The sequence below is a fragment of the Neolamprologus brichardi genome, chromosome 1 (genome assembly GCF_056152115.1).
Source record: "Neolamprologus brichardi isolate AB-2024 chromosome 1, ASM5615211v1, whole genome shotgun sequence".
NCBI lineage: Eukaryota > Metazoa > Chordata > Actinopteri > Cichliformes > Cichlidae > Neolamprologus > Neolamprologus brichardi.
This window is the reverse complement of record NC_142104.1, coordinates 13108608-13120909: the sequence shown is the minus strand read 5'-3', so window position 1 is coordinate 13120909 and position 12302 is coordinate 13108608.

The following is a 12302-nucleotide window of genomic DNA, read 5'->3' as shown; positions in this document are numbered from 1 at the left end:
ACATCTCACCTGCATATTCCTTTATCCCCTGGACACACTCACAGCTACCCCTCCTATGCCAGCCGGCCTGCATCTACAAGTACTCCTCCACAAGTACTACTTACCTCAGCCCTCTCTCAACCTTGTAAACCTGTACAAGGCTTGTACCTTTGTGCAATTGAGTCTGCTCTTTCCTCACGTTTCCAATCCAATCAAAAGTTTAAGACCACTTGAAAAATGGCAAAAAATCATATTTTGCACCGTTGGATCTTAACAAGGTTCCAAGTAGAGCTTCAACGTGCAACAAGAAGAAATGGGAGTGAGACTAAACATTCAATTTATTGAAAACAACGCTTAAAGTGAAACAGGCTGTTTTACAGCTGATCAAAAGTTTAGGACCACACCATATATATATTGTCTTATATGTAAGACTGAATTAGAGTAGAAATTCAACCCCAATTCAATGAATTCATGCAGCATTTATGACACACTGTATTACCTTGGTGACTTTGGCATGATATTTTATTTTCATAGTTGCCTGTAACAACCACTGTTTTCAATTTTTTTTTGATCATCAGGTGGCATAGGCAGCTGTGCTGTAGTAAGCCAGGAAAATAACTTTCAAACATGAATGTTTCCTAGTGTAAAATGGCCCATGACAGCAGGGGTGGAGCAAATTTGAGATTACAGAACAGAGTATCAAGAATCCATACTATGGCCCTAAGTTCTGGAGTACACTTTTTCTTCTGTACAGCAACACTAGATAAATGTCTTTATAATGTTCCTTAAGAACAAATGGATGTCATCTGTGAAATATTAGGTCATTTGAGATCAAATAACATTGTGAGTGTTAATGTCTTTGCTCATGGGCAATTGAATCTGTTTGTTATGAGATGGACGTTTCATACATGCAAAATCCTGATAGAAAACATGAAGGTAATATGTCAAGTGTCTCAGATTGAGAAATTGGATATTTTTTCCTAATATTATGAATAATTTTCTTCAACATGAAGTAGGGATTTTCAATTTTATTTATATAGTGCCAAATCACAACAACACTCACCTCAAGGCGCTTTATGTTGTAAGGGAGACCTACAATAATACATACAGAGGGAAAAAAAAAAATCATATGACCCCCTATGAGCAAGCACTTTGGCGACAGTGGGAAGGAAAAACTCCCTTTTAACAGGAAGAAACCTCCGGCAGAACCAGGCTCAGGGAGGGGCGGGGCCATCTGCTACGACCGGTTGGGGATAAATAAACAGGATAAAGACATGCTGTGGAAGAGAGACAGAGATTAATAACAAGTGTTGATTAATAACAAATGCATATCATAAGAATATTTACCTCTCTTATATATATATATATTAGGGATGCAACGATACCAATTTTTTCAAACCGATACGATACCGATACTTGGATCTGAGTACTTGCCAATACAGAGTACAAAAACCGATACTTCTATCACACACACACACACACAAATGCAATGAATTGGAAGACAGGTTTTATTTTATTCTCTGCCGATAATAAATAATATCTTAATAAAAATGACCACAAAAAAATTTCAAGTGAAAAATAAGCACTTCTGTTAAATTATTGCAGAGTCTCCACATTGTAATTTAACAAAATATCACTGAACTATTGGCACTGTCTCGAGCTTTCGGAATAATAAATAAACACTTCTGTTTGGAATAAAATAAATACAAATTAGGTTTGAGAATAAAATAAACTTTTAAATTGTTGCAGAGTGTCCATATTGTAAACAAACAAACAAAATAACGAAAGTATTTGGCATTGACGAACGAACTCCCCATCTGGCCGTGGATCATCAGTCCACTGTGCCGTTAAACCAAGGACTGACATCGCACACACTGCTTGTCTTTACCTCTTTAGAAAGTTTTGGCACCATTATCTCCCTGATGTATGGGCGGCTGGGAATTTCATATCGCAGCTCGAGTATGCTGAGAAGAATCCTATGTTTTCCACGACTGGCATTGGCTGGTCATCCAGAGCGATAAAATGAGTCAGAGCCTCTGTTATTTTAAGTGCCCGTGGATTTTCTCTTGACATTTTTCATCGCTTTGCCAAAACCTGAGTTAAAGTTGGCTGTTCCGGTCCACACTGCTGACATTTTGTTTAGCCTAGCTACAGCAGCCTCCAGTTTCTCTTTTTTATCTGGAGCCGCCAGTCTGACTCGTCTAACCCTGTGCCTGTTTAGCGCGGGATGTCCCCCTAGTGGCCAATCTAAAAAAACTACAACAAAAATGACAAGCCACCCTCTGATTACTGAAATAAGTTGGTATCGGTTCATGGCATCGGTTAACTTTTACGAGTATGAGTACACACACATTTTACAGTATCGGCCCCGATACCCGATACCAGTATCGGTATCGGTGCATCGCTAGTATATATACACATGTATATATATATGTGTGTATATATATATGTGTGTGTGTATATATATATATGTGTGTGTGTATATATATATATGTGTGTGTGTATATATATATATGTGTGTGTATATATATATATATGTGTGTGTATATATATATATGTGTGTGTATGTATATATACATACTAGGCACAAGATACAGCAAATAATGAATCATAGACAAAAATTCTCTCACTTTTCTCTTACATTTTTGATCTGTGATTTTTGATGTGCCAAGATGTAAATGTATGGTCTAAGGACCAAAACTAAAATATTCTGTAATCAGTGAGAAGGAAGGAGACTACTCAAAGCAGGTCTGTCATTGGTCAGAATCTAAATATAGACGAGATGTTTCTCATGATCTATTTACCTGTGACAAAAGTTGAAAATGTATTTGTGTGACGTTTGCATGAGCCAATGAGATGCCAGCTGTAGCTCCCCTTCTTTACACTTAAGGTTTCTGAGATTCTTTGAACCTCTGTTTGCTGAAGTGCAGTAGGAGTGCAAAGGTAACCAGTATTTATTTTTGAAAAAAAATATGAAAAGGTGGCAACAAAAAAGTAATCTTTTACAATAGTGTGAAGTTATCTGAGATTATGTTACAGTCTAAACAAAGACAGCTAAAAACCATAGATCTAAACCAGACAAGAGTGGTACATTTACATCAAATAGCTGACCAGAAGAATATCATTTAGCAATCATTTAGCAATTAACTTTACATCAAATATGCCAATATCCCAGCTTCCCTCTTCATACATAATATTACAATCCAGTTCAGTTTTATTTATATAGTTCCTAATGATAACAACAGTCGCCTCAAGGCTCTATTATACAAAATATCATTGGGATTTGGAAAAAATAAGCAATGTTTTCAAATAATAATGAGCTCCTGAAAAGAAAATCAACTAAATATGCAGCAGGTGCTCTTGGTCTCTTAATATAATGATTAATGTTCAGTCTACAAGGTTTATAACGCCGTTTCCTCAGAGCAGAAATAGGGTTGTGTATGCTTCTACCTGGTGTTATTCCCTGACACTGCCAAGAGCAACTAAAGTTGATTTGAGGACTGCTCTAAAATGACCCATATATGAACCGCTGTGTTCAATGAACAAACACACAAGACAGTCTATTATTTTCAGCCTGCACTAAAAGCAGTTAAATTATTCTTTAAGCAAAACAAAGAGTAAATACAGTCATCGCTCATGTTACAGAGACCAAATGAGAACAGTTTTTCTCAGTTGTCAACGTTGCATTATTCACCTGACCTTATCTGTATATAGAAAGGGCGAATTCTTAGAGCCATTTAAAATTGATTTAATTCAGGATAATAGTAACACATTTGTAACTGATTAGCTACCCTATACCCATTACATTTTGTTCAGCTTTACTTTATAATGGATGAATCTTTATTAATACAGCCTCATCACTGCTAAAAATTTGTCATGCATTTGGAATCATCTGCAAACTTCACATGTGTATTTGAGTTGCTAGCAGGCTGGTAATCAGGTAAAGATGGATTAGTCAGTGTGCAGAACACTATGGTTGGAGGGACTATGAAATTCCTAGAAAATGTGGCTTGGCAGCCAGTTTGCTTGAAATGATATAATCGATAATTGTGAGGACAATGTAGAGTTGTTGGTATCAGAGAAAGCCAAACTTTTAAATCATTTGTAAATGAGTAGACAGAATGAAATGCAATATGTATGACATGCTGTATGGGGCAACACAGTAAGAAAGAAGGTGGTTGATATTCTCATCAAATGTGTATAACAGCTGGTCTCAGTCCTAAAGTAGAGACCTGTCATTTTATTGTTTTAAAAACTTTTTAGGAAGGCTTAATGAACTATTTGTTTACAGTCTATGTGTGGTAATTCATCTAAACTGTGAATGAGGTAATATATTAAGTTACCTCTAGCTATGCCTTAGGTCAGTGTTTCCCAACCTTTTGGAGCCATGGCACATTTTTCACATTAGAAAAAACACACGGCACACCACCAAACAAAAAGCATATTGATAATTTGTCCCCGCACAACAGGTACAGAGGAATTGGTTCGGTTTGTCCCCAGTATACCTTTTTTGCTTTCTTCTGACCACTACTCATGCTAGGGCCTTCATTTGGATTGAAATTTTCTCCAGGAACCAGGTCAGATTGACTACCTTTTCTTTTCAAATACTTATCTGTTGCTATTAAGCTGTGTGTATCACAGCATGTAATTTCTTCATCGTCTTCTTCTGTTTTACTGGCAGTTGGTAACCCATTTAATTAGAGCAGTATTTGTATTGCCCTCTAGTGGAAGAGAATGTAATCATTCTGCCCATTACTCACCCTGATCGCTTAGAGTACTAATCAGTTGGAACCAGATAATCTTCCACAGCACACCTGATCATTTCTCACGGCACACCTATGTGCTGCAGCACGATGGTTGGGAAACACTGCCTTAGATATTGCCAGTGTTATAGGCCATGTCAGGTGTATAACCCGGTTATTTATGTGTCGCATTTGGTTTGAAAATAAATAGATTCTTTTCTCAGCAGTGATACTGGCTATACAAGAGTTAATGCAGAATTTTAACGAATTTATGTAAAAACTGCATGCTTTGTAAAGCTACAGGCATTTTGCAATGGCATTGATAGTTTTCTGTTTACGTGTTCATTGACAAAATCTATTTAGTTTCCTTTATCAACCATACTGAAACCAACTGGAGTTCACCATAGATCTTGAAATATCTTCTGTTTTGGTGATACTTGACCCTGTGTTGGAAGAAAGGATATTCAGGAATGGAGGCATGCTTGGCTTAACATTTGAAGGCTGGCCTTCCTACCCCACTTATCACTAAAAGATTCAGTAATCATCCCTGCATCTGTTTCCTTACAGCGTATTCAACCCAAACCTGAGTGGAACTTGAGCTTACCTGAGGTGATAGTGAGAAGAGGTGGGATACACCCTCAGCACGTCTCACTGAAGCATAAAAAGTGGATCGAACTATAAAACATGTAAAGAATCTAATAAATAAAAAGAAAGCAATACTGACATGAGAAACTCGACAGAGCTTGCTGCAGACATCAGGTCAGCATATATTATAATATGACACGATCAAGAGTCCTGTAGTTGTTAAGATTTAATACTCTTTGGTATTATATAAATAAATGTCTATAAAATCTCATCTCTCTTAGTGACCTCCAAACCCTTAAAGTCCTTTAGCATACCTCCTCTAAATCAATTAAATGTAGTGAGCTGAAGTGCTTAAACAGACACTTCTCTCTTGTGTTTTGACAATACCTTCTGAGGATTCATCATAGACGTCGGGTCAGAATATCAAGCAATTGCTTGAAGCTATATTTTGTTTATTTCTGTTATTAATCGTGGAGTTGCCAACTGTCACTCAAAAGCCCACAAATTTACCGTCATTCAATAAAAATGACAAGATAAATCCTTTCTGCAACACAACCTCCAATTTTCATGAAAGGTGAATCTCTCTCCATATGACACTTATCCCTAAATTTCATTTTACTCATATTCAGCCCTGTTAAACCTTTTACGGAAAGGACACTTTTGAGACTACGAGGAACTAACGAAATTTGTTTCACTTAGGAAAGTAAGCAAAGACCTTCAGCAAATATAGCAGAACATTAAGCTGACTTGTGATGATTAAGAGCACCAGAACTCTGTCATTTATTTCTGCTATTCATATGCGTTTGAGTTTTTTGCACTTTATGAATTTCTGTACAGCAAAACTGTACCATTGTGCATGAATAGTCAAAATAACCATGGTGGTCATCAGCGTTATATTATATGGGATATCTGCATCAGATAAAACTGTAAATATACTGTATGATATAAACTAGGGCCAGCTTCTAATCCCCCAATGTGCCTTCTTACCTAAAATGAAGTTTCATTACATCTACATTACATTTTATACAAATTAATCTTACTTTGTTGCTCCTTCCAAAATTGGGTCAGCAAACTCCCTTATCTGTAGGTATGATGTCATACTGTGTGATTACATTTCTTTTATAAAGGCAAACATTTGAATACCCTATTCCCTATTATACATACGATGTCTATGCAATGTACTGCAAACATTTCTGGAAAAGGATCCAGTAATTTTCCTAATTCTGACCAAAGCTCTCTTTTAATGAACATTCTCTCTAAAGTACTTCCAAGAAGATACCAGGATTTAACTAGTGTCTGTGTGTGTGCGTGAGAGAGAGAGAGGGAGAAGTAGTTGCACATCTAACCCTAATTGTGCTTATTGCTTGTCCTTTTTATATTCTAATTTAAATCTGTTAAAGAGCATGTAGTAAAATTTAGGAGATTGCATTACACACAAGTATTGCAGGATGAAATAAAACAGAAAAATATGATTCTGAATATTTATTAATTTCATACTTCTGGATATTACCTAACCACATGTTGTGTGTAGGTTTAATGGTAGTGGAACAAAAACACAATAAACTGTAAGAGCACCCAATAAATTGCATGACTGTTGTAGTGGACAGAATTTTAAAAGCTGATTACATGTAATCAAAATCAGGACACCATTATTCACTTCTACAAGTGCCCCAAAATAAAACATATTTATATGCTACTTCTACAATGTACTTATATGTAGCACTTGCAAATGTACCTGTTGCTTTTCACTATTGCCGTTAGCCAAACATGGCAATAAACTCACACAAACTTTAACTTGACTTTTGTCACAACCCAAAAATATGTATTTTTAAAAAATAAATAGCTATGGATTTGGGAAGAACAGCCTCAATCATATATATATAGACTGTCAGCTTTCTCCATCTGCATCTGTGCTGCATGACTGTTATTTAGAGATTGTAAAAAAAAACTTGGCTTATACCATTTGCAAAGTCTTATAGTGTTTATCTGAACAACTCATTTCTATCTTAATTTAGAAGGTAACCCCACAACTAAACATAAATTTATTTGAACTTCTTAACTACAAACATTGTGTCTCATTTAAAGTCCAAAATGATTTTGAAAAGGCGGCAGGTACGCTACCCTGTGAATATTGTAGTAATGCAGAAGAAATTTTGTCTTGTTAAAATGGCTCTGGTTGCGAGTCACTGATGAATAAAACATTTGTTTGTGGGTCCCGAACAGCACTGTTGTGAATGTTAATCAGTACGGCTATGTCACATTTTGAGGAAAAGTTCGTTTCCATTTCTGAGCGCTAACACTGCAGCCTGTATATAAATATGGGGTTTAGATCATTTCATGTATAATAATATTTACACTTATTGTCACCATATTCAAGCATATTACAGCATATTCTAGTCAAGACTGCCCCCTAAACATAATAGTTTAAAAATATATAAATATTTGAAGCCTATAAAACAGTCCAAATGTGCTATCATCTGTCCCAAAAGGCAAAGGGTGATAACGCATCCCTTCCAAACCAAAATCCATATCCACAGATATACAGACAATTCCCACCCATACACACACACACACACACACTCACACACACTCATGCACACACATTCACTCCTTTCCTTCCTGCTTCCCCTCCAGTGTCTCTCTGTTCCTCTCTCCCCAGTTGGGATTATTTACCACTACATCCAGCAGACTGAAGCTTCACAGCTACTCTGCCCCGGGAACGCCTGCAGCCATGCAGCAATCAAAGCGAAACGTCATCCTCTACCACCTGCACCCATGGGAGCGTGGCAACAGAGAGGGAAGGAGAGTAGAGGGGAAGAGGAGGGAGAGGGAACGGTAAGGGAGGGATACAAACAGGGGGACCAAGAAGGAAGAGGAAGATGAGAATCTGAAACCTCTGGGATTGAGAGAATATAGAGGAAAGAGTCTGGGACTAAGTAAAAGAGAGACATTATCAGCAAATGCTGTGTCCCCACATGAGCTGTTCAGGACCCACAGAGATGGAAGCTAAAAAGGAAACGAGGCAGAAGAACAGATGGAGACAAAGGGAAACTTAAAAGTTGATTACAGAACAGGAGAACTAGCTGTAGACAGGAGATGAAAATGAGACATAATGAAAATGAGAAAAGGACTGAAAAAATTAAGAAATTAATGTTTTGAGGGATAATAATTTTCAACAAAAATTAGGTTTGGGAAAAATGTAGCTTTTCCTAAACCCTGTGAGAGAAGAAAGAAAAGGAAAAGAATGAGAGTAAAGGGAGTTAAACAGGAAAATCAAGTTGAGCTGAAAAGATGAAAAGGAAGGCGGACATTGAGGCTAGAGGCTCATACATTAAAACTGTAGTGAGGCCAAAGAGAAAAATAATGTAGGAATGATTAAAAAACATATTTGAAAGAAAAACATTGGCTGCATGACAGCAGATCAGTGCGTTTAGGCAACACAACCCACTGAAGTTCAAACTGAGGATCATAATGAGGAAGAAAGATCATTTAAGTGACTTTTAATGTGGCGTGGTTGTTGATACCAGATGGGCTGGTCTGACTATTTCACAAACTGCTGATGTACTGAGACTTTCATCCACAACCATCTCTAGGGTTTACAGAGAATGTGCCAGAAAAGGGAAATTATCCAGTGAGCAACTGTCCCCTGGGCGAAAATGCCTCGTGGAAGCCAGAAGACAGAGGAAGATGGCCAGACTGCTTTGAGCTGATTGGAAGACAACAGTAGCTCAACTAACCACTTGTTACAACCAAGGTATGTTTGTCTGAATACACAGCATGTTGAACCTTCTTACCAAAACTGGAAAAACATTGTCTGGTGTGATTAGTCTCGATTTGTCGTGGATCCATTATGTGTTGTATGAACAGTTCAGGCTAGTTGTGGTGGTGTGGTGGTGTGGGGGTTATTTTTTTGGCACACATCTCGTGGCTGTTTCCAGCAGGAAAATGTATTTTTAACATGACATTGAGTTTACTGTACTCAAAGTGGTTCAATTGTGGTAAAGGTTCAATTTTGAAGTAAGCATGCTGGACAACAGCAAGAAAAGAGGAGATTATCCAAATATAAAAATGTATCAGTTTGTGCACATTTATTTATTATTTATTTTATTTTTAAATGGATAATCTGTTATCAAAAGCTGATATGACATTTATGCTAGCACCACGTATAGCACAGAAAGTAATGTGCGTCGGAGATTAATGCGTAATTTGGCTTGTAAAAGTTTTTCATCCTTGTACTGCATGTCTGTCTAAATAGAACTGTAATTTAAAACAGTCAAACCTTTTGAAGCAGCATATCAAATGAAGTGAAGTTATGGTGTACCGCCGCAAGCACAAGCTTTTCCCCTAATAGCTGCCAATGCAGAAAGCTCTGTCGATCCCCAATTATACCATGATAAAGTTAGTCTCTCTTAATTGTCCATTAACGTAATTATCACACACAGTAATTGCCTTTTAAAATAATGGGCACCAAAATGGCCCAGTAGCTGAATTTTGATAAGCTCAACACCTAATTTAGACCCATGATGTTTTACCTGAGTGATAAAAATGCACAAGGGAGTGATTAAACCACAGGAAAAACAGATTCCGAGATCATTAAATGCTTAAGTGGAGCCGTTTTCCTTTGAAACCACATGAACAAGGCCAGGAAGTCTCTAAATTAAAATTTGGACAAATAATAATGATGTAAGGAGGCAATTGTCATCACAGCGAACGAATAGAGTGGAAGAAGAAAGAACGTAAAAAGAAAAACTTATGTGTGGAGTGGAGGCTGCGTGAAAATAAAACTAAAAGAGATGAAAAGAGAAAAGAAGAGAAGTAGATAAGGGCAGTACGGACCTGAGAAACAAACACAAACAGTGATAAAAACAATGAATGTTTGCAACAGACAGAGTGGGCAAAGGAGTGTGGGGATGCCTGCTGGGCTTCCTCCAAAGTGACAGCTCGATAAACACCTGAGACTCAGACAATGATGATGGGCGTCAAGGAGCGAAATGCAGCCTGGCTCTTGCTTGCTTCCTCTAGTCTGGTGATAATGGTAATAAACAGCAACATAAATGAAGTGAGCACCAGTGTGTGTGTGTGTGTGTCTGGGTGTGTGTGCAGATATATATGTTTGCAGCATACATGAGTAAACCTCTTTGGTTTGACAGAGCTTTATGGATGATGTGTGCATTGCCAGGATAAAAGGCAGATCTATTTGTGCCTTATATTAGAAGAGTGTATGAGTAGCCATCATTCTAGCTACCATCTTCCTTTTGCTTCTCTTACTTTCCTAAACCCTCTCCTTCGTTCACTCTTTGCTTCTTACCTACTCAGTTTCTCTTCATATCCTCTATACTTCTTCTTTTCCTTTTCTGTCACCTCAGATCTCATGTTTATTATCAGTTTAGTGGCATATTGCCTTTACATTCGATCTCAGATGGGCTCCCCTAAAGACATGAAAAATTAATCGAAAGAGACTATTACAGAAAAGCTTCCACAACTGATTAAAAATGCAAGACATTTATTTTCCATTGTAGAGTTCAGACGTTAGGACAAAACACTGAAGTTTCACATCTGCCATGTTCCTTGCGTGTGGATAAAAGAGCAGTTTGGGTTTGATTACATTTCATGGAGTTGACAGAGCTGTTACGGAGCATAACAAGTGGATGTATACGCTGTTAGCCATGTGTGTGTTTGGCAAACAACATTTCAGAAAGTTATGTTTACTTTGTCTGAATGCCGTTGTGCAGTTTTCTTATTGTTTCGCAGTAGCTGTGTCTGTGTGTTGGTGTGCAATATGAAGACTACAGGAACTTGGACTTGTCAGATAAATTAGTCAACAACTTCAGTAAAGGGTTGTGCAGATATGAGTAAAATGCTGTACTTAGGAAGTTTAAAGTTTTGCTTGTTAAAACACAACATAGATTAGACTTTGGATTTTATCCCTTTGGGCCCAGTTATGGGGAAGGGACGTGTCTGTAATTGGCCAGCCACATACTGTAACTGAGTTTTAATGCGATCGCACTGAAGCTCCTCCCGTATCAGCAAAATTTGTGGATTAGTCTCTGACCAAAGAGCTGGCTGACCTTAATTGTTAGTAATGAGATGCATACTAATGTACCAGAAATCTATAATTCCTGAAAAGGCTTATGACAGTTATTGCTCTAATGAACTCACTTTACCATTATATACCACCACTGATGACCAGTAGCATTGTATTGAGCTTTTGTATGTCTAACAGTCTGTAAGACCACATGTAACAGAAGTGGTTGTAAATCAAAAGTATTGCCTACATTATCTTGATGATTATCTTGATTATTAAATTGGTGGTTTGATCCTTTGGGTTTGGGCTTCAAGAGTGCATCAAGGTTGTCAGATGATCAAGAGGGTCAAGTGATGTGGTCAGTGCAATTTCTCTATTACAGCGTAATAGAGTTGAGTAAAGTTTGACTTATTTGACTGTTTTGTGTCGCTTAATGCGCCTTTTAAATCCGGTGCGCCTTATGGTCCTTTAGCATATCCAGAAGTCCAGCTTTTTGTGCTGTGGTTGGCATCTTCCTCTGCCTTATGGGCCTTTGATGCCTTTGATGGTGCAAAACGTTTCGTCGACATGGTTGTGTTTGTTGGGAAGAAAACTTACAAACATACAGTTCAGCACTTCAGAGTCACACTGCTAGTGATTGAAGATTTATGCAAATTTGATCGCATTCTGTGCTGTACAGGAGACACGCCATGGAGGAGATTGATTTACAATGGTCTACAGCCAATCAGGATGCAGAATGCAATGCCCTGAAAAAAAAGCATGCAAAATTGCACACAAAAAAGCCGCGAAAGGTGACCCACGTTGTAGTGAGGGACCACTGTATTTGTCTGTTATGAGGACTATCCTGGTAAAGAGAAGGTGAACACTCAGTTTGCCAGCTGATCTGTTCAGCCCTATCCTTTGATTATAAGTGCTAGGTAAAGACAGAAAAACAGAAAAAACGAGATCAAAATGAGCCAATTTTTGTGTGT